The 24,915-nt window shown below is 46.8% G+C and overlaps 1 protein-coding gene across 7 annotated transcripts in view; it reads left to right on the forward strand.

Moving 5' to 3' along the window:
• The window catches only part of PLEKHG3 (pleckstrin homology and RhoGEF domain containing G3), a 73,909-nt gene that overhangs the window by 19,126 nt on the left and 29,868 nt on the right, over positions 1-24,915 (forward strand). For 2 of the 7 annotated variants that reach the window (XM_017533999.1, XM_017534003.1), the window contains exon 1: positions 12,619-12,894. The exons of the other annotated variants lie outside the window; for them this stretch is intronic. The gene's annotated coding sequence lies outside the window, so the exon portion shown is untranslated. Of the gene's footprint in view, positions 1-12,618; positions 12,895-24,915 lie in introns of those variants that run through there. 7 annotated transcript variants of the gene reach the window in all.

Consider the following 24,915-nt stretch of genomic DNA (forward strand, 5'->3'; position numbering starts at 1 on the left):
TGAGACAGAGCCTCATTCTGTTTCCCAGACTGGAGTGCAGTGGTGCCATCTCAGCTCACTGCAACCTCTGCCTCCTAGATTCAAGCAATTCTCCAGCCTCAGCCTCCAGAGTAGCTGGGATTACAGGCATGCGCCACCAAGCCCAGCTAATTTTTGTAATTTTAGTAGAGACAGGGTTTCACCATGTTGGTCAGGCTGGTCTCAAACTCCTGACCTCGTGATCCACCTGCCTCGGTCTCTTAAAGTACTGAGATTACAGGTGTGAGCCACCATACCCGGCCTAAAAAGTTTTTTAATTTTAATTTTGTTTTTGAGACAGTCTTGCTCTGTTGCCCAGGCTAGAGTGTAGTGGTGCAATCTCGGCTCACTGAAACCTCCACCTCCCAGTTTCAAGTGATTCTTCTGCCTCAGCCTCCTGAGTAGCTGGGACTACAGGTGTGTGCCACCTTGCCCAGCTAATTTTTGCATTTTTAGTAGAGACTGGGTTTCACTATGTTGGCCAGGCTGGTCTTGAACTACTGACCTTGTGATCCTCCTACCTCGGCCTCCAAAAGTGCTGGGATTACAGGCATGAGTCACTGCCCCGGCCCATATTTTCTTTATCCATTTTACCATTCATGGATGTTTGAGGTTTTCCTCTTATTGGTTATTGTGAATAACGCTGCAATGAATATGGGCATGAAAGCTTAATTTATTTTTAAAAAAGAACACCCCCAAATAGGTGTGGAAACTATGATCAGAGAAAGCTCAGAACTTGTGTAAGTAAGTCCCTCCTGGGCCAGGGCAAGCCCAGCCATGAGCTCAGTTCCTGCCTTCACCCTCCTGACAGCTGGGAGTTGGTCAAGGTCCTACCTCCTGGTATGGTTGATCCTGTGAGCTGGAGGAAAAGTGAGACAGGGAAGGAGCACAGGAAGGAGCCAAGTAGGCATCAGCCTGGCACATGGTCCTTTTTGTTGTCCATCAGCCTCTGCAGTATTGTCCACAGTTGGGTTCTCCCAGCCCTGCCCACACCAGCCTAGTGTCCTGGTCTGGCTTCAGGTGGCTGTAAGCAACTGGGATCTGAGTTTAATGGAAATAACCATCTTATTTGCTTGTTCATTCACTGTTTGGTTTAGTCTTTTCAGGACTATTTTAGGTCTTTCTTGGGTTAGCAGAACCCATTCATCTAGTCCCTGGCTGTCCTGCCCGAACAAGCCCCTTTCTAGGCTGGAGGCTGTGGGTGGAGCCCAGCGTCACTCCTACTATCTAGCTTGGATGGTTTCCCACTGTTAAGTGACAGCTTGTTCCTGGACAGGAAATTATTTAAGTTCAGCTTTTCCTCTGATGATCTGGGAGGCACTCAGTTAACACACGTGTAACTGAAATCCTGGAGGGACCTGACCATTGATGGACATGGATGTGTGACCTTGGGTCCTCAGGCACAGTGTGAGATGCTTTCCATAGAGGAGGAAGAGTACGGGAAGTGGGGTCTCCAAAATCATGGGGGAGATTTCCTGTGGGGCTATTGAAAAGTGTGGAAGGTATTTCCTTCCTCACTGGACCATGGTTTTGGGGCCACCTGGTAGCCTCAGATGACCTTGTTTGAAGTCCTTTTCTGAGGTAGTGACTCTCAGAGCTGGGTAATGCTTGCCAGAGTTCAAGCAGCTGTTGTCTGTGTCTAGGAAGAAGGTTGACACTGGGGTCTCCCCTGCTTCCCATGCTACACCATCTGCTTTTCCTGGCTTGATCACTGATGGGGATGTTCTGTTCTAATTTATCCTGTCTTTTTCCCTTCCAAGCCCTGGAGGTAGGTGGAGGAAGGATGTTCGCTGAGGCTTAGTGTCACTAGCTGCATGTGGCTATTGCAGTTTCAATTAAATAGAATGAAAAATTCCATTCCTCAGTTGCACTAGCTGTGTTTCAAGTGCTCAATAGCCACACGTGGCAAGGGACATTGCAGATGTAGAACATTTTACCATCACAGAAAGTTCTGGAGGACACTGCTGCCCTGAGTGTCTGCTCCTTTTTCTCCTCTATGATTGTGACCTGGAGAATTGAAAGTTGCTACTCCATTAGGCTGTGGGCCCCAGAACTCGCTGCCGATTGAGAATTCAAAAGCAGAGAATGAGCAGAGTGGAAATGCCTCCAATAGCCACTTAATATTCAGTCCAGGGCAGCGTTAGGCTCTGAAGTCTTCTGACTGTGACATCTACAGTCTGAAAGCTGTCCCCCAAGCCTTTTGAGTTCTGGCCTACAGCAGGGATTCTGTTTTGCTTACCTGCTCATCACCAAATCCATTTAAGGCATTTTCTGGGCTATGAGGGTGTGACAGCCTAACCTGGTCTTCTGATCTCGGTTCCTTTTCTAAAACATCACATGACCTTGGATGTTTATCCTGGTGCTACCCCTGCTGCAGTGCCTTGTGGTAGGCAGCTGCTGTCTATACACAGGATCTGCTGGCAATCCTTGTTACTCTGTGAAAAGGTTCTGGCCACTGGGGTTGGGAGGAAGCAGGGACCTGTGTCTTTATGGGGAGTCTGTAACAGGGATGAGGTTTTCCAGAGTAAGATGTTACAACCTTGGCCACGTGTGGTGGCTCATGCCTGGAATCCCTGAGCTTTGGGAGGCCGAGGCAGGTAGATTACCTGAGGTTGAGAGTTCAAGACCAGCCTGGCCTACATGGAGAAACCTCATCTCTACTAAAAATATAAAATTAGCCGGACATGTATGTAATCCCAGCTACTCTGGAGGCTGAGGCAGGAGAATCGCTTGAACCCAGGAGGCAGAGGTTGTGGCGATATCACAGGCTTGCTTTCTTCCCCAGACCAGCCAGAGGTTGTCCTTTTAGTCTTTTGGATCTACCCCCCATGGCTCCAATTATTCCCCATAGGACAGCTAGCTTCAGGCCTCACCGGGGAATCCATTTTACCTGCTTTGTCCAGGACATTGAGAAGGAGCTACGAAGGGAAGCCAGAGAGAAACTTCTTCTCTTTCTACCAGGTTGCTAAGCTCAGAGACTGAGTGTAGGGTTGCCAGCAGCCATCCTCTTTGCCTTACCAGGAGAGCCAGCCTGTGAAGCAGATCTCAGTAGAGTGGAAAAAGGGAGAGAAAAGAGAGCCCTGAAATATTTTCAGGGCTTCTAACACCAACGGTGTTTTAATACTTTGCAAATGAATAGACATCCATGCCTGCACTTGCAGTTATAAGAGAAAATCAATGCCTTTCTGCTTAAGTTAGTTTGAGTTGAGTCTCTGTTATTTGCCACGAAAGTAATAGGGTCACCAGGCCAGAAAATTTTGGGGGAGGATACCTCTGTTTGAAGATCAAGTTCAGGTTATGGCCAGACTGAAATTACAAGTGACCCAGAGGCCAATCTTACTCACAGGTTTGCCTTCCTGAAACTGTCTTCTGCTCGGGATATTTCCTTCTCCTCTTCAACTCCCCAAATCCTCCCTGGTTAGATTCCTTCCCCTCCAAAGCGTTCTCTGACCACCTCAGCCTGCAATGAACTCTCTACCCTTTGCCTTCTATTACGAATTATGATGATCAAAGTATGATTATCAAAGAATTGTGAACTGCCTTATAGATGTCTGCTTTCATTGTGTAGCATGGCACTTTAATGATTTTACTGTTTACAGTTTGCTACTCTCTCCCACCAGTCCAACATCAGAGACAGGGTCTGATGCTTTTGTGTTCCTGGCAGGAGCCAGCATAATGTCTGGCATATAACGGACCTTGTTGAATGTTTGGGGGTTAGAAAATGCGTGAAAACATGTTTTTTGTTTGTTGGGTTTTGTTTTGTTTTGTTGTTTGAGAGGGAGTCTTGCTCTGTCACCAGGCTGGAGTACATTGGCGCAATCTCAGCTCACTGAAGCCTCCGTCTTCTGGGTTCAAGGGATTCTCCTGCCTCAGCCCCCCAAGTAGCTGGGATTACAGGCTTGCGCCACCACCCCCAGCTAATTTTTGTATCTTTAGTAGAGATGAGATTTCACCATGCTGGCCAGATGGTCTCGATCTCCTGACATCGTGATCTGCCTGTGTTGGCCTCCCAAAGTCCTGGGATTACAGGCATGAGCCACTACGCCTGGCCAAAACATGTTTTTAAGGTAGAAAACAGCCGGGATGTCATCATGTGAGCGGTATTGCAATGTGTATACAGCTCTTTTTAGTTGAGAGATAAGCACTCAATTTAAGCACCCAGGATGACAGTGGGTTGCATTCCTCTATTAAAGCTATCTGGTCTCTTACCAAAGAACTCTTTCATATCAGGGAGTGAGGATGGAGGAAGGGCAGGAGTGGGGAAGGGGGAGGGTGGGAGTGACTCTGAATCAGCTCCTCTTTGGAGCTCAGGAACTGGCTCAGGGGCATGCTGGAGAAATTGGAATCCTCATTCCACTGTCACTCCTCATTCTGGATCCAGTTTAAACAGCTAGAGATGACATTTCCACCAGACGTGGGTCTGAATGGCATTCTGCTGTTTCCCATACATCCTGCCCCAACATTAAGAAGTCCAGGATTTGCCAGCATTGAAGCCATTAAAAATAATGTAAAGAACTTTTGAGTGACAAGAAGACTCTTGAGATAAGCATATATCCTCATTCTTCGAAAACAATACTATTTGAAGGTATGGATTCTGGGTCACTGTTAAAAAGGGAGAGAATCTCTCTCCTCCTTTCAGGTATGGTAATAGTCACACCTGGAAATGGCACAGTCAGGCCCTAAACTGTTCTCTAATTGTTTTCTGGCTCTTCTCTTTCTGATTTGGTTATAAATGTCTCTCCTGGGGAAATGCTATGTCTTATACTAAGTGTACATCTCCCAGCCACCAGGATGCTCAGTAAATGACGACTGGATGAGTGCATACTTACCTAGACAAACAAACAACAAAACTCCCTAACATTTATTAGGCACTTACTATATCCAAGGCACACGCTAAGTACTTTACTGCTATTATTTCATTCTTAGAGATGTGTATGTGTGAAAATCACATAGGGAAGAAAACAATTATATTAGGGTGACTTCTATGGCTTCTTTCAGCTAGAAGATGTGCTGACTTCATGTGGCATTAGGAAAACTAGGCTATTGAGGTGGGGCTTTGGAACCTAACACTTAGAAGCAGAAATAAAAATAGTATTATTAACAACCTCTTTCTAAGTATCTTAAACATATTTTCTTATTTATTCCCAAACAACAACACTATACGTTAGGTCCTACTGCTAACCCCAGTTTTAGAAGAGGAGAGTGAGGCACGAGGAAATTAAGTGGCTACTCTAAGAAGCAGTGCTAGCATCCACGGCTATGGTGTCTTAACCACCATGCTCCCCAAGAGACAGCAAATCCCTCCATATTTGAGAAGTTGCCTTTCCACTGAGCCGCAGAGATACAGGGGAGGGGGAGGAGGGAGCGTTGTCATAGAAACAGCAGGATCCTCTATGAGGAGGGGTGGCACATGGGGCAGCTGGTGCTGAGGAAGTTTCTGGAGACAATTCGGGGGCATCCAGCCTCTCTAGGTCTGCTGGAGTCTGTGAGCCCAGTAGGAAGCCAACTCCCCATCCAACCTAGCAGCACTTGGTAAACGTCAGCTTTGCTCCCAGAAAGGTAGGACAGGATGTTCTTTGAGTTCTAGCAGCAGGACTATTAGACAGCAGAGCTGTGATTAGGGCATAAAAGTCTGTGGTTGCCAGGCACAACCTTTTATAGCCAGCTAGTTTGAGACGTCAAAAGTATTTAGAGACTTTTGCTTTTTTTCTCCACTCATCAACTTTATGACCCTAAACGCATTCTTTCTTCTCTTTCTGCCACGCATTTACCAGTCCCGGGACCGAGTTTGTAACTCACTTGTGAGTCTAGAAGGCTTCCTGAAGAGATTTAAGGTATTTCAAACCTGATTGGTTGGGCAGAGCAGAGTCGGGGCATTTCTTTTTTGGGTTTATTTTGCTTCAGTTACTCCAGGCTTCTCTGCTCTGGCCTAGTGGCTGGCTCCTTGGGAGCTGGGGTTGGGTATTTTGGTAGTAGAATGCTGGCTAAGAGCATAGGTTTAGGCTGCAGAGGGTCCTGCGTCATGTCCTGACTCTGCCATTAAGGACCACATGACTTGGGACCTGTGACTTGACCTCTCTAAGCCTCAATGTTCTCATCTGTAAAATGGGAGAGAATGAGCACCTGCCTCAAAGGATTGTTGTGAAGATGGGGTGAGAATACTTACAAAGCGCTTAGCCCTGTTCCTGTCACCATTTTATCCTCTAATTCTCTTAGCAGGCCTAAGATAGCCACAGGTCTGGGATGAGGGTATCTGAAGGAGGGGCTGTGAAGCCAGGGACCCAGATGATGAAGCTAGGGAACCATCCCTAGACAAACTTGGAGGTGAAGGATAAAGAGATCTTATAGCAGAAAGTCCAGTTTGAAGTTTCTTAAGATGTAGAATCCAAGACTTGCAGGATTAGAAGAGATCCTGGAAATCCTGTAAGACTGAGAAGATGGCAGCTTCATTGCAGGAAAGTGGGACAAATAGTGGACCAGCGTGACCTCCATGAAGTACGGCTCATGATGGCAATTGAGGTTTCGATGGGAGTGCCAGGAGGCCAAGAATAGGATGGGACTGTGTGGGGTCTGTGAGCTCAGTTACTGCTCAAGTGAAAGAAAGCTATCTTATTCTTCCTTGGACCAGTTCCTCATTTTTCCAGGAGGAGTTGCTGGTGACTTAGGAAACCCAATGGGATGGGTCCCAGTTGCCCTAATCTGGTTATAACCAACCCATGTTTCCTGTATGGCCTGGCTTAGAAACCAAAAGAAGGGTGTGCAGATCTGGGGGGCACAGCTGTCCTGTCCTCTTTGAACAAGCTAGAGAGGTCTGTTTAAAAGGAAAACATCAACAACCAAAATTATAGTCAGGAAGAAGTGCCTCCTTCTGCAAGTGACTGGGCAATTACCTGCTAATGAAGCTCTGTTTGTTTTCTGAGGCTTACAGTGTAGTACTTGGTAGATGTGCCCTGCCCTGCTTGTCACCAAGGTGTTGAAGATGAAGCATTTCACATGAATCAAGATGGAATTCTTCCATCTGATTAAATATAATAGCCTGATTTATTTCAACATCATGAGGTCTTAAAAGCAATGCCCTTTAAATAGTTGGAGCACTGGAAGGGATTGCAGGGCGTTTGAGTCCTCTGTATCTGGGGGTGGGGGTGGGGGAAGAGAAAGCACCAAGATGGGAATAGACATGCAGAATACACACAGCAGTGTTTGTCAGAGTTTGGACTGTGGAATCATCTCTTTTGCATCTGAATTGCCTGCCCATTATGAATGCAGATTCCTGGGTCCACATCAGTCCCCAGTCAGAAATTTTCCACGTGATTCTTTAGAACATCCAGGTCTGAAAATCTCAGGCAGGGGTGGAAAGTCTTCTGGGGATATTAACATTGATCTGTGAAGCACACAGACCAATCCAAACACCACTGCAGCCAATAGTGTCTACACCTACCCCAGACATCTTTTATTTAGCATTAAACAGTTCCATGTTTGTACCTCATCTCCCTATAGGTGGAGATGCAAACAGAAAAGCAGCCCAACAGCCCGCAGCCAGAGGAGAAACAGCATCCCTGTGTAGAAATCAACCCCCAGATCATCAAAGGCAGACGTCCGCTGCCAACTCCCTAGTCTCTGGTGTTGTAAATGCTGACTACTGCCGGTTTATCTACTGATAACGAAGGTGAACACAAGCAATCTCCAGAAATGGTTCACATGGGGCTCTCAGGTTCTTGAAAAACCACAAGAGATTGACAAATGCTTCTACTGTAGACCCAAGCACAAACACTTCATTTCCTCAAGAGCTCCCCACTGCAGTGGCTGTAAACAATATAGGGAAGGAGGGGAGAAGTCTTCTTTTCCCTTCCCCCATAGCTTCTTCCCCTTTCTGATGTCAGATTTTTCTGACGCTAAGAAGTCCAGACTAGGGGAAAGAAGCTATTAATACAGAACCTCAGGAAGGGATCCCTTCCCCCAGAGGCCACAGCTCTTACAGCTCTTTTTTTTTTTTTTTTAGACGGAGTCTTGCTCTGTCACCATGCTGGAGTGCAGTGGCATCATCTCAGCTCAATGCAACCTCCACCTCCTGGGTTCAAGCGATTCTCCTGCCTCGGCCTCCCAAGTAACTGGGACTACAGGCATGCACCACCACTTATTTTTGTACTTGTAGTAGAGATGGGGGTTTCACCATGTTGGCCAGGCTGGTCTCGATCTTTTGACCTCAAGATCTGCCTGCGTTGGTCTCCCAAAGTGCTGGGATTACAGGCACGAGCCACCATGCCCAGCTAATTTTTTGTATTTTTAGTAGAGATGGGGTTTCACCATGTTGACCAGGATGGTCTCGATCTCTTGACCTCGTGATCCACCCGCCTCGGCCTCCCACAGTGCTGGGATTACAGGCGTGAGCCACCGCGCCCGGCCTACAACATTTGTATCACTCTTAAAAAGAATCCCAAACCTGTGAGCAGTCACTGTCTATTTCTTCCAACTTTCCTCAATCCCCGCCCCAGCCCCAGGAAACCAGGACTCTACTACCTGTTTGTATGGATTTGCCTATTCTGGTTAGTTCATATAAATGAAAATATATACATTTGGTCCTTCGTAACTGACTTCTTTCACTTACTATAATGTTTTCAGGATTCATCCCTGCATCAATACTTCATTACTTTTTATGGCTAATATTCCACTGTACAGATATACCATTGCTTATTCATTCATCAGTTGATGAACATTTAGATTGTTTCTTTTTCTTTTTTTCGGAGATAGAGTCTTGCTTTGTCACCCAGGCTAGAGCGCAGTGGCATATCATAGCTCACTGCATCTTTCACCTTGGCTCAAGTGATCTTTCTGCCTCAGCCTCCCAAGCAGCTGGGAATGCAGGAAGGCAGCACCACACCCAGCTAATTAAAAAAAAAATTGTTTGTAGAGGTGAGGGGGACGGTCTTTCTATGTTAACTAGGCTGGTCTCAAACTCGTGGGCTCAAGTGATCCACCCACCTTGGCTTCCTAAAGTGCTGGGATTACAGGTGTGAGCCACCACTCCTGACCTGGTTGTTTTTACTTTTTGGTTACTATGTGTTAGCCATGAATTAATGTGGCCATGAACAGCTGTGTACAACTTTTTATATGAACAGGTGTTTTCATTTCTCCTGGGTGTATAGCTAGGAGTGAAACTGTGGAGTCAAATCGTAAATCTATGTTTAACCTTTTGAACTGTGCCACTGCACTCCAGTCTGAGTGACACAGTGAGACCCTGTCTCAAAAAAACAAAAAATACCTTTTGAGAAACTGCAGACTGTTTTTCAAAGCAGCTACACCACTTTACATTTCTGTCAGGAGCACAAGAGGGTTTCAATTTCTTCAAATCCTGGCCAACATTTATTATTACCTGCCTTTGGTTATTGGCATCCTAGTGGGTGTGAAATGGTATTTCACTATGTTTTTAATTTGCATTTTCCTGATAGCGAACACTATTGGGCATCTTTTCTTGTGCTTATTGGCCATTTGTATGTTTTCTTTGGAGAAATGTCTGTTCAGAGCCTTTGTCCATTTTTAAACTGGGTTATTTGCCTTTATTAAATTGTAGGAGTTCTTTATGTATTCCATTAAGTTTCTTATCAGATATGTGAATTGCAAAATTTCCCCCCCATTCTTTGGGTTGTCTTTTCAGTTTCTTGATGTCCTTTGATGCATACAAGTTTTAAATTTTCGTGTTCAATTTATTTTTTTCCTTTGCTATATGTGGCTCATATTTTTGAGAAACGTTTCTAAAACGCAGCTCGGAACCCTGGAAGCCTTGAGATCTCAGAGCTTGGTGGGGCTTTTCAGGTCACCTTTGAGGGGAATTTTCTCCATGTTTGAGGTTTCATTCCTCCATCTCAGCCAGGCATGGCTCCTCTGAGCCAGGAGCATAGAGCCCCAGGGAACCTTTACTGGGTTTACATTCCCTCCCTCTCCTGAGGTCTGCCACAATAGAACAGCTGAAATGACAGTCTGGAAATGTCCTTTATTGTGAAAACTCAAAGGCTTTTATCTCTGGGATTTGAAATTTTCATGCAAGTGTTGGCAGCCAAGAATTAGGAAGGAGGAGGGAAAGAGATGGGGGAGTAAACGCTGCCACTGATTTCCATAGTGAGTCACCTCAATTCTCTGTTGTCTTGGTTTTCTCACTCATACAGTGAGGCACATACCTCCATCTCCCCATCTCACTGGGGTACTGTGAAAGTGAATTCACCTGTATTTATTAGAACACCTTGAGATCTTGGATTAAAGGCATTACTGAGACACAAGGTATTATTATAACAATAAATGATTTAATAGCAGGGTGAGGCCATTGCAACAAGAACTGGTAGGAAGGAAGAGGCTCTGAGCCGTGGAGGGGCTGCAGACTGAAGTCCCTGGCCCTGGACACAGGGTTTTATTCTTGGAGGTGAGACTTCAATTTCTCACAAGCTCTTTGGGCTCTTTCAGCTGAATTCAGCAGTTTTACTGCTTCCTATATGACTTCTACCAAAGGGAGATTACAATCTTTTTAGGAAGTAGGTGATATAAAGTAAAACTAAAACAATTATTAATAGAAACAATACAAGATATTATAATCAAGTGAATTGGGTAGAACAAGTGTCAGAAAGAAACTGGGAGCAGTGGTGGTTAAGAGCAGAATTCCCTGTTATAACTTCCAGGTCTACCACCCATTAGCTGTGTGACTTTGACCTTGCCTCGGTTTCTTTTTCTGTTACTGCAATTGTTTTTGTAAAGCACTTCGAAGAATGGCTAATACGTAGTAAGTAGTCTCATGGTGGACCCACCTAGGCACTTGCCTGACACTGCTTTTGCTGGTTATAAAATCTTTGCCAAGTTGCTCCATGCCTCTAAGCCTCAGTGTTCAGTCTGTAAGATGGGAATTAGGATACCTCCTACCTCGCAAGGTGGCTGTGAAGATCCCGGGGCACAGTTTGTGAAGAGTATAGCACAGGCCCTCTGCATGGTGCGCATTCACTGGAGGACAGTTATTACTGTTACTAACACTGTAACGTGCCCTAGCTAAGGCGTGAAGAGTCCCTCACAAGTGGCTTAGTTAATTAGTCAGGGGCTTCTCTGGAAGCTGGAATTTGAAGCGGACCAGAAGGCATTCGTAAGATTCAGGTGATAAGAAGGCAGAAACAAAAAAAGGCGAAAGCCTAATGTTGGAAGGGGTAAGAACAAATGCTGGAAGGCCAGGAGGGGGACTTGTCACTTTTCCCCTAGCCGGCGGGGCCTAGTGGAGCCCTAATGGAAATTGATTTATCTCCGAGGAATCTCTGCTCTCACCTTCGCGGTCCGCGAGTCTGGGGCTCTGCAAGCCTCCAACACACCCTCCCTCCCTAAGGAATGTGGGCCCCGCTTTCTGAGCCTGCCAGACCGAGCGCCTACCGCTTCCTCCGCAGTCAGGAGCCTGGACGCTGCCTTCACCCCACCCTCTGCCAGGATCCAGTTTCAAAGTCACCTGAAAGCCATTTCCTTCCGCGCCAGCCCCGCCCCTCCCCTCGCAGTAGATCACCTGGAGCTTGCATTTGCTCAGAGTAGCAGTTTGGGGCGGGCGCTTGTTTTATTTTAAACGAGACCTCTAGAAATCGTTTGTTCTGCACCTGGATAACAAATACACCCCGTGGTTCTGATATCAGCGTCCCATTCCTCCTCCCAAGGAACTAGAGACAAAGTCTTACCAGTGGGCGTTGCTCCTCTTCTGGGGCCTCAGCCTGGGCTTCCCTCCTCCGGGCTTGTAGGGAATAGCCTCGTTTTTTTCGGGATCTTTATTGATGAATTATTACAGGTTTTTAGATTTATGCTCTTGCTCAAAATCCAACATGCCTGTATTGAATGTCCCTGTCCACCATCCTCACCCCTTGCCCCAGTTTCCAGGTGTGTACCTTTCCATGCGCACACGGTCATATACAGAGACATAAAGACAAACGGTTCTCTTTGTTTTAAAAAAAAAAACGGGGTCCTCTATCATCCAGGTTTCTGTGTCTTATTTTTTCTATTTAACAGGTCCTTGAGCTGCCTTCTAGTTATCTGCTTTATCTCTTCCCCGTCAGCTTTTCGGAGGTTTAGATTTACCTCTGTAAAGCGTCACAGGGACGGAGTTATGGTGAGGAATTCAAGACCTGCCTTTCTGACTTGGAAAAGCGGAGACGGCCTGCTTTGGTAGGATCAGGACCCCCAGATCCGATCCCAGCTGGTGACTCACTTGGGGAAGCCCTCAGCCCCCTTCGCATGGCCCAGTGTTCCCTGTCCTTGCAAGGGGGACGCTCTGGCCATCCGTGCGCTCTCGGGAGGCTGTGGTAGCAGGTCTGTGACACCAGGGTGACCCCACCACGTGCGTCTTGGAATCCTAGAGCATTTAGGCTGCCCGGGAGGGGCAAGCGGCCGGGGGGACTGACTCTCCGGGGCGCGCGCTCATCACCCTGCGGGCGTTAATCATTAGCCGCACCCGGGCCCCGCCGCCGCCGCAGCCTCACCCCGGCTCGGGCTCGCGGCGTACCAAAGGTTCCCCGGCCCCCGCGGAGCCGCCAATTGCTGGACCTCAGCCGCGGGCCGGAGTCTCCACCCACAGGAAAAATTCCTGGCCCGCCCCTCCCTCGCTCCCTCATTCCCTCCCGCCCTCCCGCTGCAGCTCCGGCTCCGCTCCCCAACTTCCTGCCCAGCGCTGGGAAGCGGCGCGCTGGCTGGGGTCCCCGGGGGCCGCGTCTGGGCGGGCTGAGGGGCGGGCGGAGGGGCTGGCGGTGGGCGGGAGCGGCGGGCGGCCTCAGCCCCTTCAGAGAGCGACTTTCAAACTCGCGCCCGCGTCGCGGCGGCACCTGGGTAGCCCCGCACCCAGTGCGTGTCCCGAGCCCGCGGAGCGGCGACCGCTCGGTGAGTGTCTCCGGATTCTCCCCTCTCCCTTCTTCGCTCTGCCGCCTGCAGTCGTCCAGCGGCGGTGCCTGCAGTCATGCCGGGGCTCCTGTCCCCGCGCGGCGCCCGTGCCAGCCGCCTGCGGGGTGAGGACCCGGGCGACCGAGGAGGGCCTGGGACTGTGTGGGCTCCTGCCCGAGCCACCCTGCCGCAGAGGGCGCGAGCGCGGGAGGGTCGTGCGGGGAGGCGTTTTCTGTCCTTTTTTCCCCTCCACTACGGAAACAAAAGGGGCAAATGCGCCGGGTGGCTCCAGAGAGGCTCAGTTTGAAATCCAGGAAGCCCGCGAGGCCGCGTGCGCCGGAGGGCTGGTGTTTGGCTGGAGCTGTGGGCCGGGCGGGCGGACCCTTCTGCGCGGGGATCGGAGCTCTGCTCCTGCCTGCCCGGGAGGCGCCTGCAGCCTGTTCCGGGTTGGTGCCGCGCGATACGCGCTGTTGTTGGGAATCTTGGCTACCTGTCCGGGAGCGAGGGGAGTGGGGGCCAGAAGCGGGGAGGGGAAAGCACAGAGGTCACCGGCCGCCTCGACCTCGCCCACTCCTGAAGTCCGTTTGGTTCTTCGCACCCTTCTGTCAGCCCTTTGGTTTGGAAAGCCTGGACAAGGCTTGCAAGCTTAAATTTTTAAGGCGTTGTCTAGGTAGCTACTTGTCTCTTTGGGGCTACTTTGGAACACAAAAGGAAGAACGGAGGGGGAAATGGAATGGTTGGAGGTGGAGAGGTATGGTTTTGGGGGAGGTTGGTGTTAGAGGCCCCCGAAGAGTTTTATCCTCGTGGTCACTCGCTAATCTGTTGGCAGATGTAGGTGCCTCCTGTACCCTGCTCTGGGGCCCCCAGCAGGAGACCCACACTGCATTCACCTTACGGGGAACCCTGGACTGCGGGTTCCCAGTTTCTCCCCAGCCGTGCCTCTGCACGCAGCCCAGTCACATGGCCCTTGCTCAAGAAATAATAAGCAGGGAGGGTAATGACAGTCCAGAGCGGGGGAGGGGCACGCGCTGAGCACCTCGGGCCGCCTAACCTTCAGCAAAGAGGCTTTCTGGGCTCTCCTTTGTTGGACAAGGATGGAATCCTAAGTGACTAAACCCCAACTGTTCCCCCGGAGGAAACCTAGGAAGAACCAAAAGTGTACATTTATCTCTCTGTTATTCATCCCTCCCCTGTGGTTCTGGGCTGGCCCCCTGGATGGAATGGCCTCACCTCCCCGTTCGACACCTGCTGTCCCCCACTCCCTTCCTGGAAGATGGGACTACCCATTGGCTCCCTAGGTAGCTTGCCCTGGGGATAGGGCAGGGAGTTGGGGGGAAGAGGTACCCGGAGGCCAAGTCCTAGCTGCTGAGGGAGTGATGTGTGGAAGAGCTGCTTTGGGGGGTGCTTTTCTACTGCCTTTTATTACAAGTGGCATGGCAGGGAAATTGGAAAGAGCACTGGACTGGGAGTCCAGCACGGGTTTATGCCTGAGTTTTAAACCTGGCTCTTCTGCATGGCATGGAAGATGGTTGGAGTTGAAGGTTGAGAGTCACTTGGGCTGGAAGGCCCCTCCGATTAGCCTACTCCATTTACTCGTGAAGGCGGCAGAGCCCAGAGGGGTGAGGTGATTTCAGCCTGGGACCCTATTGGCCATGTAGAAACCAGAGCTCAGATTTCCTCCTTGTCTGATCTGTGTTTTTTCCAACACAATCTGGTCAATTCACTTATCTTTTCTGACTCAGTTTCCACATGAATAAAGTGGGATTACTTGCCCGCTCTTCCTCATAGGAGCTGTGGTGAGGATCAAAGGAAGCCTCATTTGTGGAAAGTGCTCCATTAACTCCTGTTAAAAATAAAGGGCTCACAGTGGATGGGAAGGGAGTCTCCCAATGGTTTTAGAATTTACTGGCTATGTCCCATGTGTGTGCCACAAGGAAGTGTTAGATACTAGGAGCCAGTGGTGGATGTATAAAACACCCTGGTCTTAATAGCTCAGCTCCAGAGTAAACATTTGCCTTACCAAATCCACTGCTATCCCAGGGTCACTGTTTGCACCGGAGGAGGCCAAAGGCCACGGCTTGTGGGTTGACCCGGGTGGAGGGGGAAGGCGCCTGTATTGCGGATGTATACCTTGCCCCTTCTCTTCTGCTGGCTCCCAGAACCTCGTGAAGGCTCCAGTTGTAAGCCTGGGGGTGCTGCCACAGGCCCAGGCCGCCCTGGCCTCTGAGGGTTAAAAGCGAAGCCCTCTGACTACTCTCTGTTGTGTTGGGGGTTGCAAGGACTCTGGGAGGGTGTTGCTTTTGCAGCTGCACTCAGGGCTGTCTTCAGCTTCTCATCTGTGCCCCCTCCCCCATCCCAGGCCGCCCCTCTGGCCCAGGCGACTGCTCTGTCCCGCCTCTCTGGCCAGCTGCATGTCCACAGGCCTTTGTTCCGTGGCTGCAAGCCCGCCCTACTCCACCCTCCCTCCCCAGCAGAAGCCCTCCCGCTGGGGCCCTGGCAGCTGGAAATCACAACTGCCAGCAGGAAGGGGCTACTGGAGCCCCTAGCAGACCTGGCAGACCCTCGTTTCCTCTTGTCAAGCTCATCTGGCCAGGTTCCCACACCATCTTTTCTCATGTCTCCTTTCTTCCTCTGAATGGACGGTTCATCTTTTTCCGCCAATACTCATGCCTCTTAGTTCTATTTTAAAATACCCTATTCATTCATTTAACAGTTAAGGAGTTAGCACCTACTCTGTATGAATGCTAGACGCAGAAGACACAGCAGTGAAGGAAATATACAATAATTATTGACCTCATAGAGCTGACTTCAGCAGGAGTGACAATAAAGGTTGAAATAAGGAGTGCATTAGTGATAATCAGAAATAAAAAATATGATAGGGAAGGTAGGTGTGAATTGTCATGGGGAAGGGCTGAGGTGACAGTTTAGATAGGGTGGCCAGGGAGGCTTCTGGGAGGAAGGTACTTTTGAGGTAATGCCTGAAGGAGGTATTTTCCTTCATCTCTGCCTTCTCTTCCCTGAAGCCCAGTTCATCTCACTGTGGCATCGAGGAACAGGGTTTGGTTTCAAATCCCTGGCTTGACAGCTCACCAGCCCTGTGCACTTTGACGTGGTGCTAAATTTCTTTGAGCTGTGTCTCTCACCTATAGCAGGGAATTAGTCATCATACCTACCACATGCGGTGTTTCTCACCTATAGCAGGGAATTAGTCACCATACCTACCATATGCGGCATCATGACCACGTACAGTGAGATGACATGGTGAATGCTTAGCAAAGACAATAGAGAGGTTCCATAAATTATTTCTCCAACCAAATTCTGCAGGGCTAGCATGAGATAGTTAATGCCATTGCTAAGGACTCTAGGTGCAAAGCTTTTCATTTTAGGTATTGGACAGGAGTAGGGAATTAGAGGGAGGGGAAAATAGAAAACCTTGGCAAAAACTTTGTAGTTAGGGAGCCTTTCCTGCCCTACCCTAGATTGCAGGTGGCTGAAGACGTGGGACTTCCAGGTGTGTGCTATGTGCCACCCCCACTGCGCCCCCACAGATAGGATGACTGGGGCAGCCCTGACCACCCCCCTCTTGCTCTGGAATTCCCCCTGCTTCCAGCCAGCCCCAGTGAATCACACCTCCTTGGCCTCCCAACTCTGCCTCACAGCTGTCTACCCCTCCCCCAGCCTCCTGTAGGTAAATTATTCCTGGAGGTCGATGCCAGCTGGTGGGAGAGGACCAGGGGTAGTAGGGAAAGTGGGGGAGGGTGCAGATGGTGGGTGGACCTGTCCTAGGAAAGCCCAAAAAAGTAGCTAGAGGATTCTGGTGGCGGCTCTGAGAAGGCTAGGAAGACTTCCAATAAAGGTTCACCATGGACCAGAATTTAAAGTAACAGAGTGACAGACACAATGAGAGCTCAGCATCGTCTGCCTAGCTCCTAGTCTAGCTCCTAGCTGCTTCCACCCAGCTGATCTGATGGATCTCCGCCCCTCTCTGCTGGTACCATGGCCTCGAAGGGAGGGGTGTAATCTAAAGTACCGCTGTCATAGTCTGTGGTGAGTGGCTTCCTGGGCACCCTGCCCTAGCTCAGGAAGTGAGGGATGGGCAGTGGAGGGTGAGGCCTAGGGAAGTGGTCATGGCGAGATCTACCCCCCTGCCCCACCCCCAAAGCGTGTGGCTGCACACTCAGGGCAGCCAGGCAGGCCCTGTGATGAAGGAACTTCCTGAGCCTGCCAGTTGGTGCCTGGAGACGGGTAAAAGCGAGATGATCTGATAACAGAGGAAGTTGCAAAGGCCCTGAACAGCCCCAAGCATGTTAGCGTTGGGTGACCTGAAGTCAGGAGAAAGAAAGCTGGATGGCGGCATGGACTAAACTGACCCGAAGGGGGCCCATCTAGAGCCACTGGTAGCCCCACTGTGTGTCGGCTGCCTGGGGATAAAGGTTGGCCTTGCTAACTGGGTTGCTGTCTGAGGCCAGGAATGGTGCTGGGCTATCTTTGTGCCCAGATGGCATTGAGAATGGTACAAAGTGTGATCAGCAGGATGTGCTGGGCTTGGGCTGGGGTCCCACCCTGAGAGTGATCTGGGCTTGTGGTCTCATCTGCTGCAGCTTTTGATCCATGGGACCTGCCACTGCCTTCTTCCCCCTAGGTAATCCCATGGTATTAGGGGGAAGAAGGCAGTGGCAGGGTCGAGTCCAGCCCTAGGTGGGCTGTTGCCATCAGGGAATGCAAGCGCTAGGGAGAATAGGGCTTTCTACAGTTATCTTGGCTGACCTTCGGGAAGGGAGCCCTTATGTAAGCTCAAGGAATGGAGTTTTAAGGACTTGAACTCTCATGCTGAGCAGATTTGGGCTGAACACAGCCTGAATAGGTTTCTCGTGGGCACAGTGGTAGCTGTGCATGCGACCTTTCATGAAACACAGTCAGAGGGTCCCACAAGTTGATCTGATTATCACCAGAATCTGGGCTGGGACTGGAAGGGAAAGACGCAGGAGTGAAGTCTATTTTACCTTGGGAACAGGGTCCCAAGAGGAGAGATGGGTCCTACAGGTGCTGGAAGCTCTTAAAAACTCACATCCTTTACTTCCCAGGCTGTGAGACTGTGTGTGTGTGTGTGTGTGTGTGTGTGTGTGTGTGTGTGTGTGTGAAGTATTTATTGAAAAGGAACCAGGCTTCTCATACAGCTTCCGTTCCTCCAGCTCATTGCTACATCCCCAGGGCCTGTTGTATACTAGGATTCCAATAAGCATTTGTTTAATAAGTAAAAGCCTACTGTGTGATGAGATCTAAGGAATTAAGGAAACATTCACACTCTTTATAAGTGTTCTGTTCCTGACAAAAAATGTCCATAAGGTTCTAAGAAGTTAACCTGTAGTCAGCTGTTCTGACACTAGGGCAGGAAGCCCTGTATTCCTGCAGCATGTAGGAAGGAGACCTGCAGTCATTGGAACCTGCCTTCCAAGGCTTGCTACACATTTTGCTACCTTGCAGATTGGCCCCAAAATGGACAGCAAGGTGTACTTATAGTGTTGGATATAGTTCTTCCTATAATATGTTCCATAATATCCAATAACATCTCTCCTACCCTAAAGTCTTATTTGGAACTCAGCTACCCAGCAGCCTTGCTTATTTGCATGTAGCCAAGAAGGTCGAGGACTCAAGTTCCTGCATTTTTCTTCATAGCAGCCACCTCAGATCCTGTTTAACTTACATATAAGCTGTGTCATCCTATTTTCAAGTTTGGAAGAAGCAGCAAATGAAAGAGGATAAAGGCCAGGTGTGGTGACCCACGCCTGTAATGCTAGCACTTTGGGAGGCTGAGGCCGGTGGATAACCTGAGGTTGGGAGTTTGAGACCAGCCTGGCCAATATGGTGAAACCCCATCTCTACTAAAAATACAAATATTAGCCAGGTGTGGTGGTGGGCACCTGTAATCCCAGCTACTCGGGAGGCGGAGGCAGGAGATTCACTTGAACCCAGGAGGCGGAGGTTACCGTGAGCCGAGATTCTCGCCATTGCACTGCAGCCTGGGTGACAAAAGCAAAACTCCGCCTAAAAATAAATACATAATATGAAAGAGAATAAAGAAACCAGCATAGAGGGGGGAAAAATGACTACAGTGCAGAGTTGGCAGTGAGAGCAGACTGAGATAAAAACTCCAGGAAAAGCAAGTGCTAGCAGAAGAGCTGGGAGTCTTTTTTTGGGGGGAGTGGCTTGGGATCATCAGTTTGATGATTGAGGCTTTGCTGGTAATTGTGACCCAGAGTCATCGAGAAAAGGTTAAATTATATTCCCTTGACTCTGTTTAGGAAGGCAGGGAAGTGTATAACAGATTTTTAAAAGATTCCCAGTCAGGTTGGCTAAAATTTTAAGTGTTGTTACTTAGGTAATAATAACACTAATCCTTTCAACAAGACCAAATAGGTGGTTTACCCCCTTCCCTCACCCCCAGATGAGGAAACCTAGTCCCCACGAGTTGGGTAACTTGCTCAGGATCGCTCAGCTAATACTGGCAGGGATGGGGTTTGAACTTTTGGAGCACACTGTTAGCCCTACCCAACGCTGTTTTGAAACTGCACAATCTTGCAAACGCTGCTTTTTGGATGCCCTCTCCCTGCAGGGGTTCCAGCTGGCAAAGGTTTTGCTGTGTTACAGTAGAGGCTGGATGTGTCCAGTCTTAATTCAGCTCCACCCAAGCAGATTGCCAGTTATCCCAAAGGGTGTTTGTCTCAGTTGAAACAAGAGTGCTTTTAATGCATTTACATCGTAAGCACCTACCTGGGTGTCACACAGCACTTTCTGAAGCCAGAAAATGACAGGGAGGAGTTGCAATTTAAAACCTCCCAGGGCTCTTTCCGCAGGAGGTTTGTTCCTTTGTTTGGGCCTGGAAACTGGGGAAGGATGCTGTGCTGTGCAGCCTAGGTGCCTGTTGCCCCAGCTGGTCTCCAGGGTGGCTGGGGCCCATGCCTGCATAGGAGCCCCTACCCCATGTTCCCACCATCTAGATCTAGCAAGTGTTGATTTTCTCTTTCTTTTTGTTGAGACAGGGTCTCACTCTGTCACCCAGGCTGGAGTACGGTGGCACAATAATGCGTCACTATAGCCTCGACCTCCCATCCTCAAGCAGTCCTCCCACTTCAGCCTCCTGAGTAGCTGGGACCATAGGCACTGCCACCACGATCAACTAATTTTTTTTTTTTTTTTTTTAATTTAGGTAGAGACAGGAGCTCACTATGTTGCTCAGTCTGGTCTTGAACTCCTGGGCTCAAGAGATCCTCCCGCCTCAGCCTCCCAAAGTGTTGGGATTCCTGACATGAGCCACCACATCTGACCTTCTAATTTAACTTCTGCTTCCCACATGTACTTTTTAAATTTATCTAGAACGTATTTTTTTTACATGACACTAGTTCATATAAAACCTCATGAGGAGCTTAAAAAACATACTGATACCTGAGTCTCACCCAGATTGGATCAATAAAATAAAAATACTTTGGGGGTAGGGCCCAGGCATGGTTATGAAATGCCCCTGATGACTTTTATATATAGCCATGGTTGAGAACCACTCAACCTTGTAAGATGGAACTGATCTTATTTTTTCCAGAGAAATAGCCATTCTTTTTTTCCGGCACTGGTTATTTAATAGTCTATATTATTTCCTACGGACCAGTTTCATTTTATGATGTTCATTATTTATTTATATATTTATTTTTTATTTTAGAGCTTTGTTGAGATATATTTCACATATTTTAAAATTCGCCCATGTAAGGTGTATATTTCACTGGTTCTTAATATATTTAGTGTTGTGCAATCATCACCGCTATCTAAGTTTAAAACATTTTTAGAAGTCCAGTGCGCTATCCATTGTGCCACAGAACCAGACTAAGTTTAAAACCTTTTTGTCACCTCCCAAAAGAAACCCTGTGCCCATTAGCAGTCATTTCCCATTTTCCTCTTCCCCTGGTCATAGGCAACCACTAATAGCCTTTCTGGCTCCAAACTTGTCTATTCTGGATGTTTCATAAAAATGGAATCATATAATAATGTAATCTTCTGTGATTGTCTTTTTTCATTTAGCCTGAGGTTTTCAAAGTTCTCATTTGTAGCATATATCAGTACTTCATTCCTTTTTTTCTGCTGAATGATGTTCCTTTGTATGGGTATCATACATTTTGTTTATCGTACATTTCGTTTAGCTGGTGTACTGTTGAGTTATTTCCACTCTTTGGCTCTTATGAATACTGCTGATATGAACACTGATGTACAAGTTTTGTGTGGACATATGTTTTCAGTTCTCTAAGGTGTATACCTAGCATTAGATTGCTGGGTCATGAAGTCATGTTTAATTTTTTGAGGAACTGCTAAGTCGTTTTCCAAGTAGGCTTAACTGTTTTACATTCCCACCAGCAATGTACAATGTTCTGATTTCTCCAGATCTTTAGCAATACTTGTTATTGTCCATCATTTGATTTTAGCCATCCTGGTCAGTATGAAGTAGTATTAATTATAGTTCCAGGGGCATTTCCCTAATGTCATGATGTTGAACACCTTTTCATGTGTTTATTGAGCATGTGTATATCATCTTTGGAGAAATGTCTTCAGATTCCTTACCCATTTTTATATTGAATTGTCTTTTTATTATTGAATTCTAAGGGTTCTTTATGTATTCTTGATATAAGTTCATTTTTAAATATACAGTTTACAGATATTTTTTTTCCATTCTGTGGTTTGTCTTTCCACTTTCTTGGTACTGCACTGTGAAACACAAAAGTTTAAAATTTCGATGATGAAGTACAGTTTATTTTTTCTTCTGTTTTTGGTGTTGTACCTAAGAAACCATTGCTCACACAGGTTCATAAAAGTTTACTCCTATCTTTTCTTCTTAGAATTTGATAGTTTTAGCTCTTACATTTAGAGCTATGACACATTTTGACTTTTTTGTATATGATGTGAAATAGGTGTCCAGATTCATTCTCTTGCACGTGAAGATTCAGTTCTCCTAGCACCTTTTGTTGAAAAGATTATTCTTTCCCTATTGAATTGCCTTGGCACCTTGTTGAAAATCAATTGCCAATAAATGTGATGTTTTATTTCTATAATCTCTATTCTCTTTCATTGATGTATATGTCTTTCCTTATGCCAGTACCACAGAGTCTCGATAACTATGGCTTTGTAGTAAGTTTTGAAATCAGGAAGTATGAGTCCTCCAACTTGGTTCTTTTTCAAGGTTGTTTTGGCTATTCTGGGTCCCTTGCTTTTCCATATGAATTTTGGGATCAGCTTGTCAATATCTGCAAAAAGAAAATCAACTATATTTTGATAGAGATTATGTTGCATCTTTAGATTGATTTGTTGAGTCTTAATGTTACGTGTTCCATTCCATGAACAAGGAATGTCTTTTAGGTCTTCTTTAATTTCTTTCAACAGTGTTTTGTGGTTTTCAGCATACAAGTCTTATACTTCGTTCTTTAAGTATATTCCTAAGTATCTTAATTCCTTTTATGATTGCTCATTGCTAGTGTACAGGAATAAAATAGGTTTTTGTGTATTGATCTTGTACTCTGGTACATTGCTGAACACTTTTATTGGTTCTAATAGTTTTATAGTAGATGACTTAGGATTTTCCATATACAAGTTCAGGTTATCTATGAATAGAGAAAACATAGTGACAAGACTGGATATCCTTGTCGTCTTCCTAATCTTAGGGAGAAAGCATCGTCTTTCTCAAGTATGATGTACCTATGGGTTTTTCATGGATGCTCTGTGTAAAGTTGGGGATATTCTCTTCTCTTCCTAGATTGTTGAGTGTTTTTATCATAGAAGACTGTTGGATTTTGTCAAATTTTTTTTCTGGGTGTATTGAAATGATCAGGTGATTTTTATACTTCATCCTATTATCAACTTGAACTATATCAATTAATTTTTAGATGTTAACCTAATCTTGCATCTCTGGGATAAATGCCACTTGGTCATAGTGTGTATTCCTTTTTATGGTTGCCAGATTCAATTTGTTAGTATTTTGTTGAGGATTTCTGTGTCTATGATCATAGGGAATGTAGGATTGTAGGTTTCTTTTTTCTGATATCTTGTCTGATCTTGGTAGCAGGATAATACTGGCCTCATAGAATGAGTTGGGAAGTATTTGCTGCTCTATTTTTGGGGGGAGAGAGTTTGTAAGGAATTGATATGAATTATTCTTTAAATGTTTTGTAGACTTTACCAGGGAAGCTATCTAGTCCTGGGCTTTTCTTTATTGGAAGTTTAAAAGTTACTAATTCAATCTCTTGTTTAGAATTTTTCTTTCTAAATCTGTCAGTGGTTTGTGCCATTCCAGAAATTTGTCTGTTTCACCAAAGTTATCTAATTCATTGGCATATAGTTCGTGACATTTCCTTATCATCCTTTAAGATATTTTTTGTCTTTGGTGTTCTGCATTTATACCACATACAGTATGTCTAAACGTGGGCTTATTTGGAATTTAACTTGGTGTGTGCCTTCTTCCATCTGAGGACTAATGTCTATCCTCAGTTCTGGAAAATTCATATACATTATCTCTGAAATTTGCATCTCCCCCATTTCCTTTTTGTTTCTCTGTGGACCTCTAAGTCTATTAATGTTCATATTTCCTATCTTATTTCTTTCATCTAAATTCAGGATGATTTCTTCAGTTTATCTTTCACCTAACTAATTGTCCCTTTAGCTGTGTTTAGTTTTCCATTTATTGAGTTTTAAATTTTAACATTGAATATTTTATTTTCATGTAGTGCTTTTTCTAATTGGCCTGTTCCTTACTATCATGTTCTTTTATTATGATTTTTATCTCTTTTATATTCCCAGTCATTTAAACTATTCATCTTTGAATATCTATTGTAGACCTATTTGTTAATTTCTAGTTCTTTGAGTGCCAGTTTGATTTTCTGACTTATGATGGTTTGTTTCCTTGCGTGGTTTGAAATTTCTGTATCAGGTTCCTCTTCAGTGGATATAGAGGGTGGGATACTTCAAAGCAAGATTTTGAAAGTGTTCATTTATTGGTGATGTTGAGGTCTAGGGCATATGAGACGTGTGAGTGGATGGCTATGGTGGATTAGAGGAAAAGACTGTTTGTTGAAAGGCTCATCCCCAGATCGTCGCATGTTTGGCTGCTTCTTACAGTACAGGTCTCTGCTCTAGAGTCAGCTCTTTAATGCTTTCCCAGGCCTCCCTAGCCAGCAGAAATTCCCATCCTCCAGTCATACTCTGTTTTCCCTCCTCTATCTTTTTCATAGCACTTACCTGCTCCAAAAATATATTAGTTATTTGTCTGCCTTTTTGTGGCTATCTTCCTCATTGGAATGTAAGCTCCATGAGAACAAGGATTTGTCTTACCCACTGCTGTGTCCCTAGCACGTGGCACTTGGTTTATACTGTCAATAAATGTGAGTGAATTTAAATAGTCTTCTTTTCACACAGGAAGTTGTCCCAGCCATGACTCTGAAGCCTTCTTCTCTGGATTGGGTATGACTGGGCAGCAGAGAGGAGGTGAACAGCTTGGCCTTCCCTTCCCAAACTTATGTCTGTGCTCCTACTGGGGCTGCCTTTTTCTCCCAGCACAACAGCCCCCAAAATACCATCCATCCTGTGTGTTTCCACCTTCTTCTGGCACATTTTTGCACAACGGCCAAAATGAGAAGTAGGGATTTGAGTACCAGAGGACCTGGGGGAAAAAAGAGCACAAAACGCTGGAAGATCTGGTTCTTACCTCTAGGAAGTTGTTACTGAGTTGAGGCAACAGAACACTCAGAAAAAACAGCGTGGGATGCTTGCCACTCACTGAGCCCTGCGCAGGTTGGTGCCCCTGCTGTGAGAGCGTGTGGGTGGAGAAGGAAGGCCTCCGTCTTGGGGTTGCCTACATGACCAGAAATGGTCATGTACCATTTCTGGAGGCATCTACAGGTGACTTATGAATTCCCAGGTGACTCCATTTTGGCTCCTTTCTGAGGTTGCCCCATACTCTAGGAACTTGTGAGCAAACAGTGTCACATGTTAAAA

Source organism: Cebus imitator, unplaced genomic scaffold (assembly GCF_001604975.1).
Source record: "Cebus imitator isolate Cc_AM_T3 unplaced genomic scaffold, Cebus_imitator-1.0 Scaffold83, whole genome shotgun sequence".
Taxonomy (NCBI): domain Eukaryota; kingdom Metazoa; phylum Chordata; class Mammalia; order Primates; family Cebidae; genus Cebus; species Cebus imitator.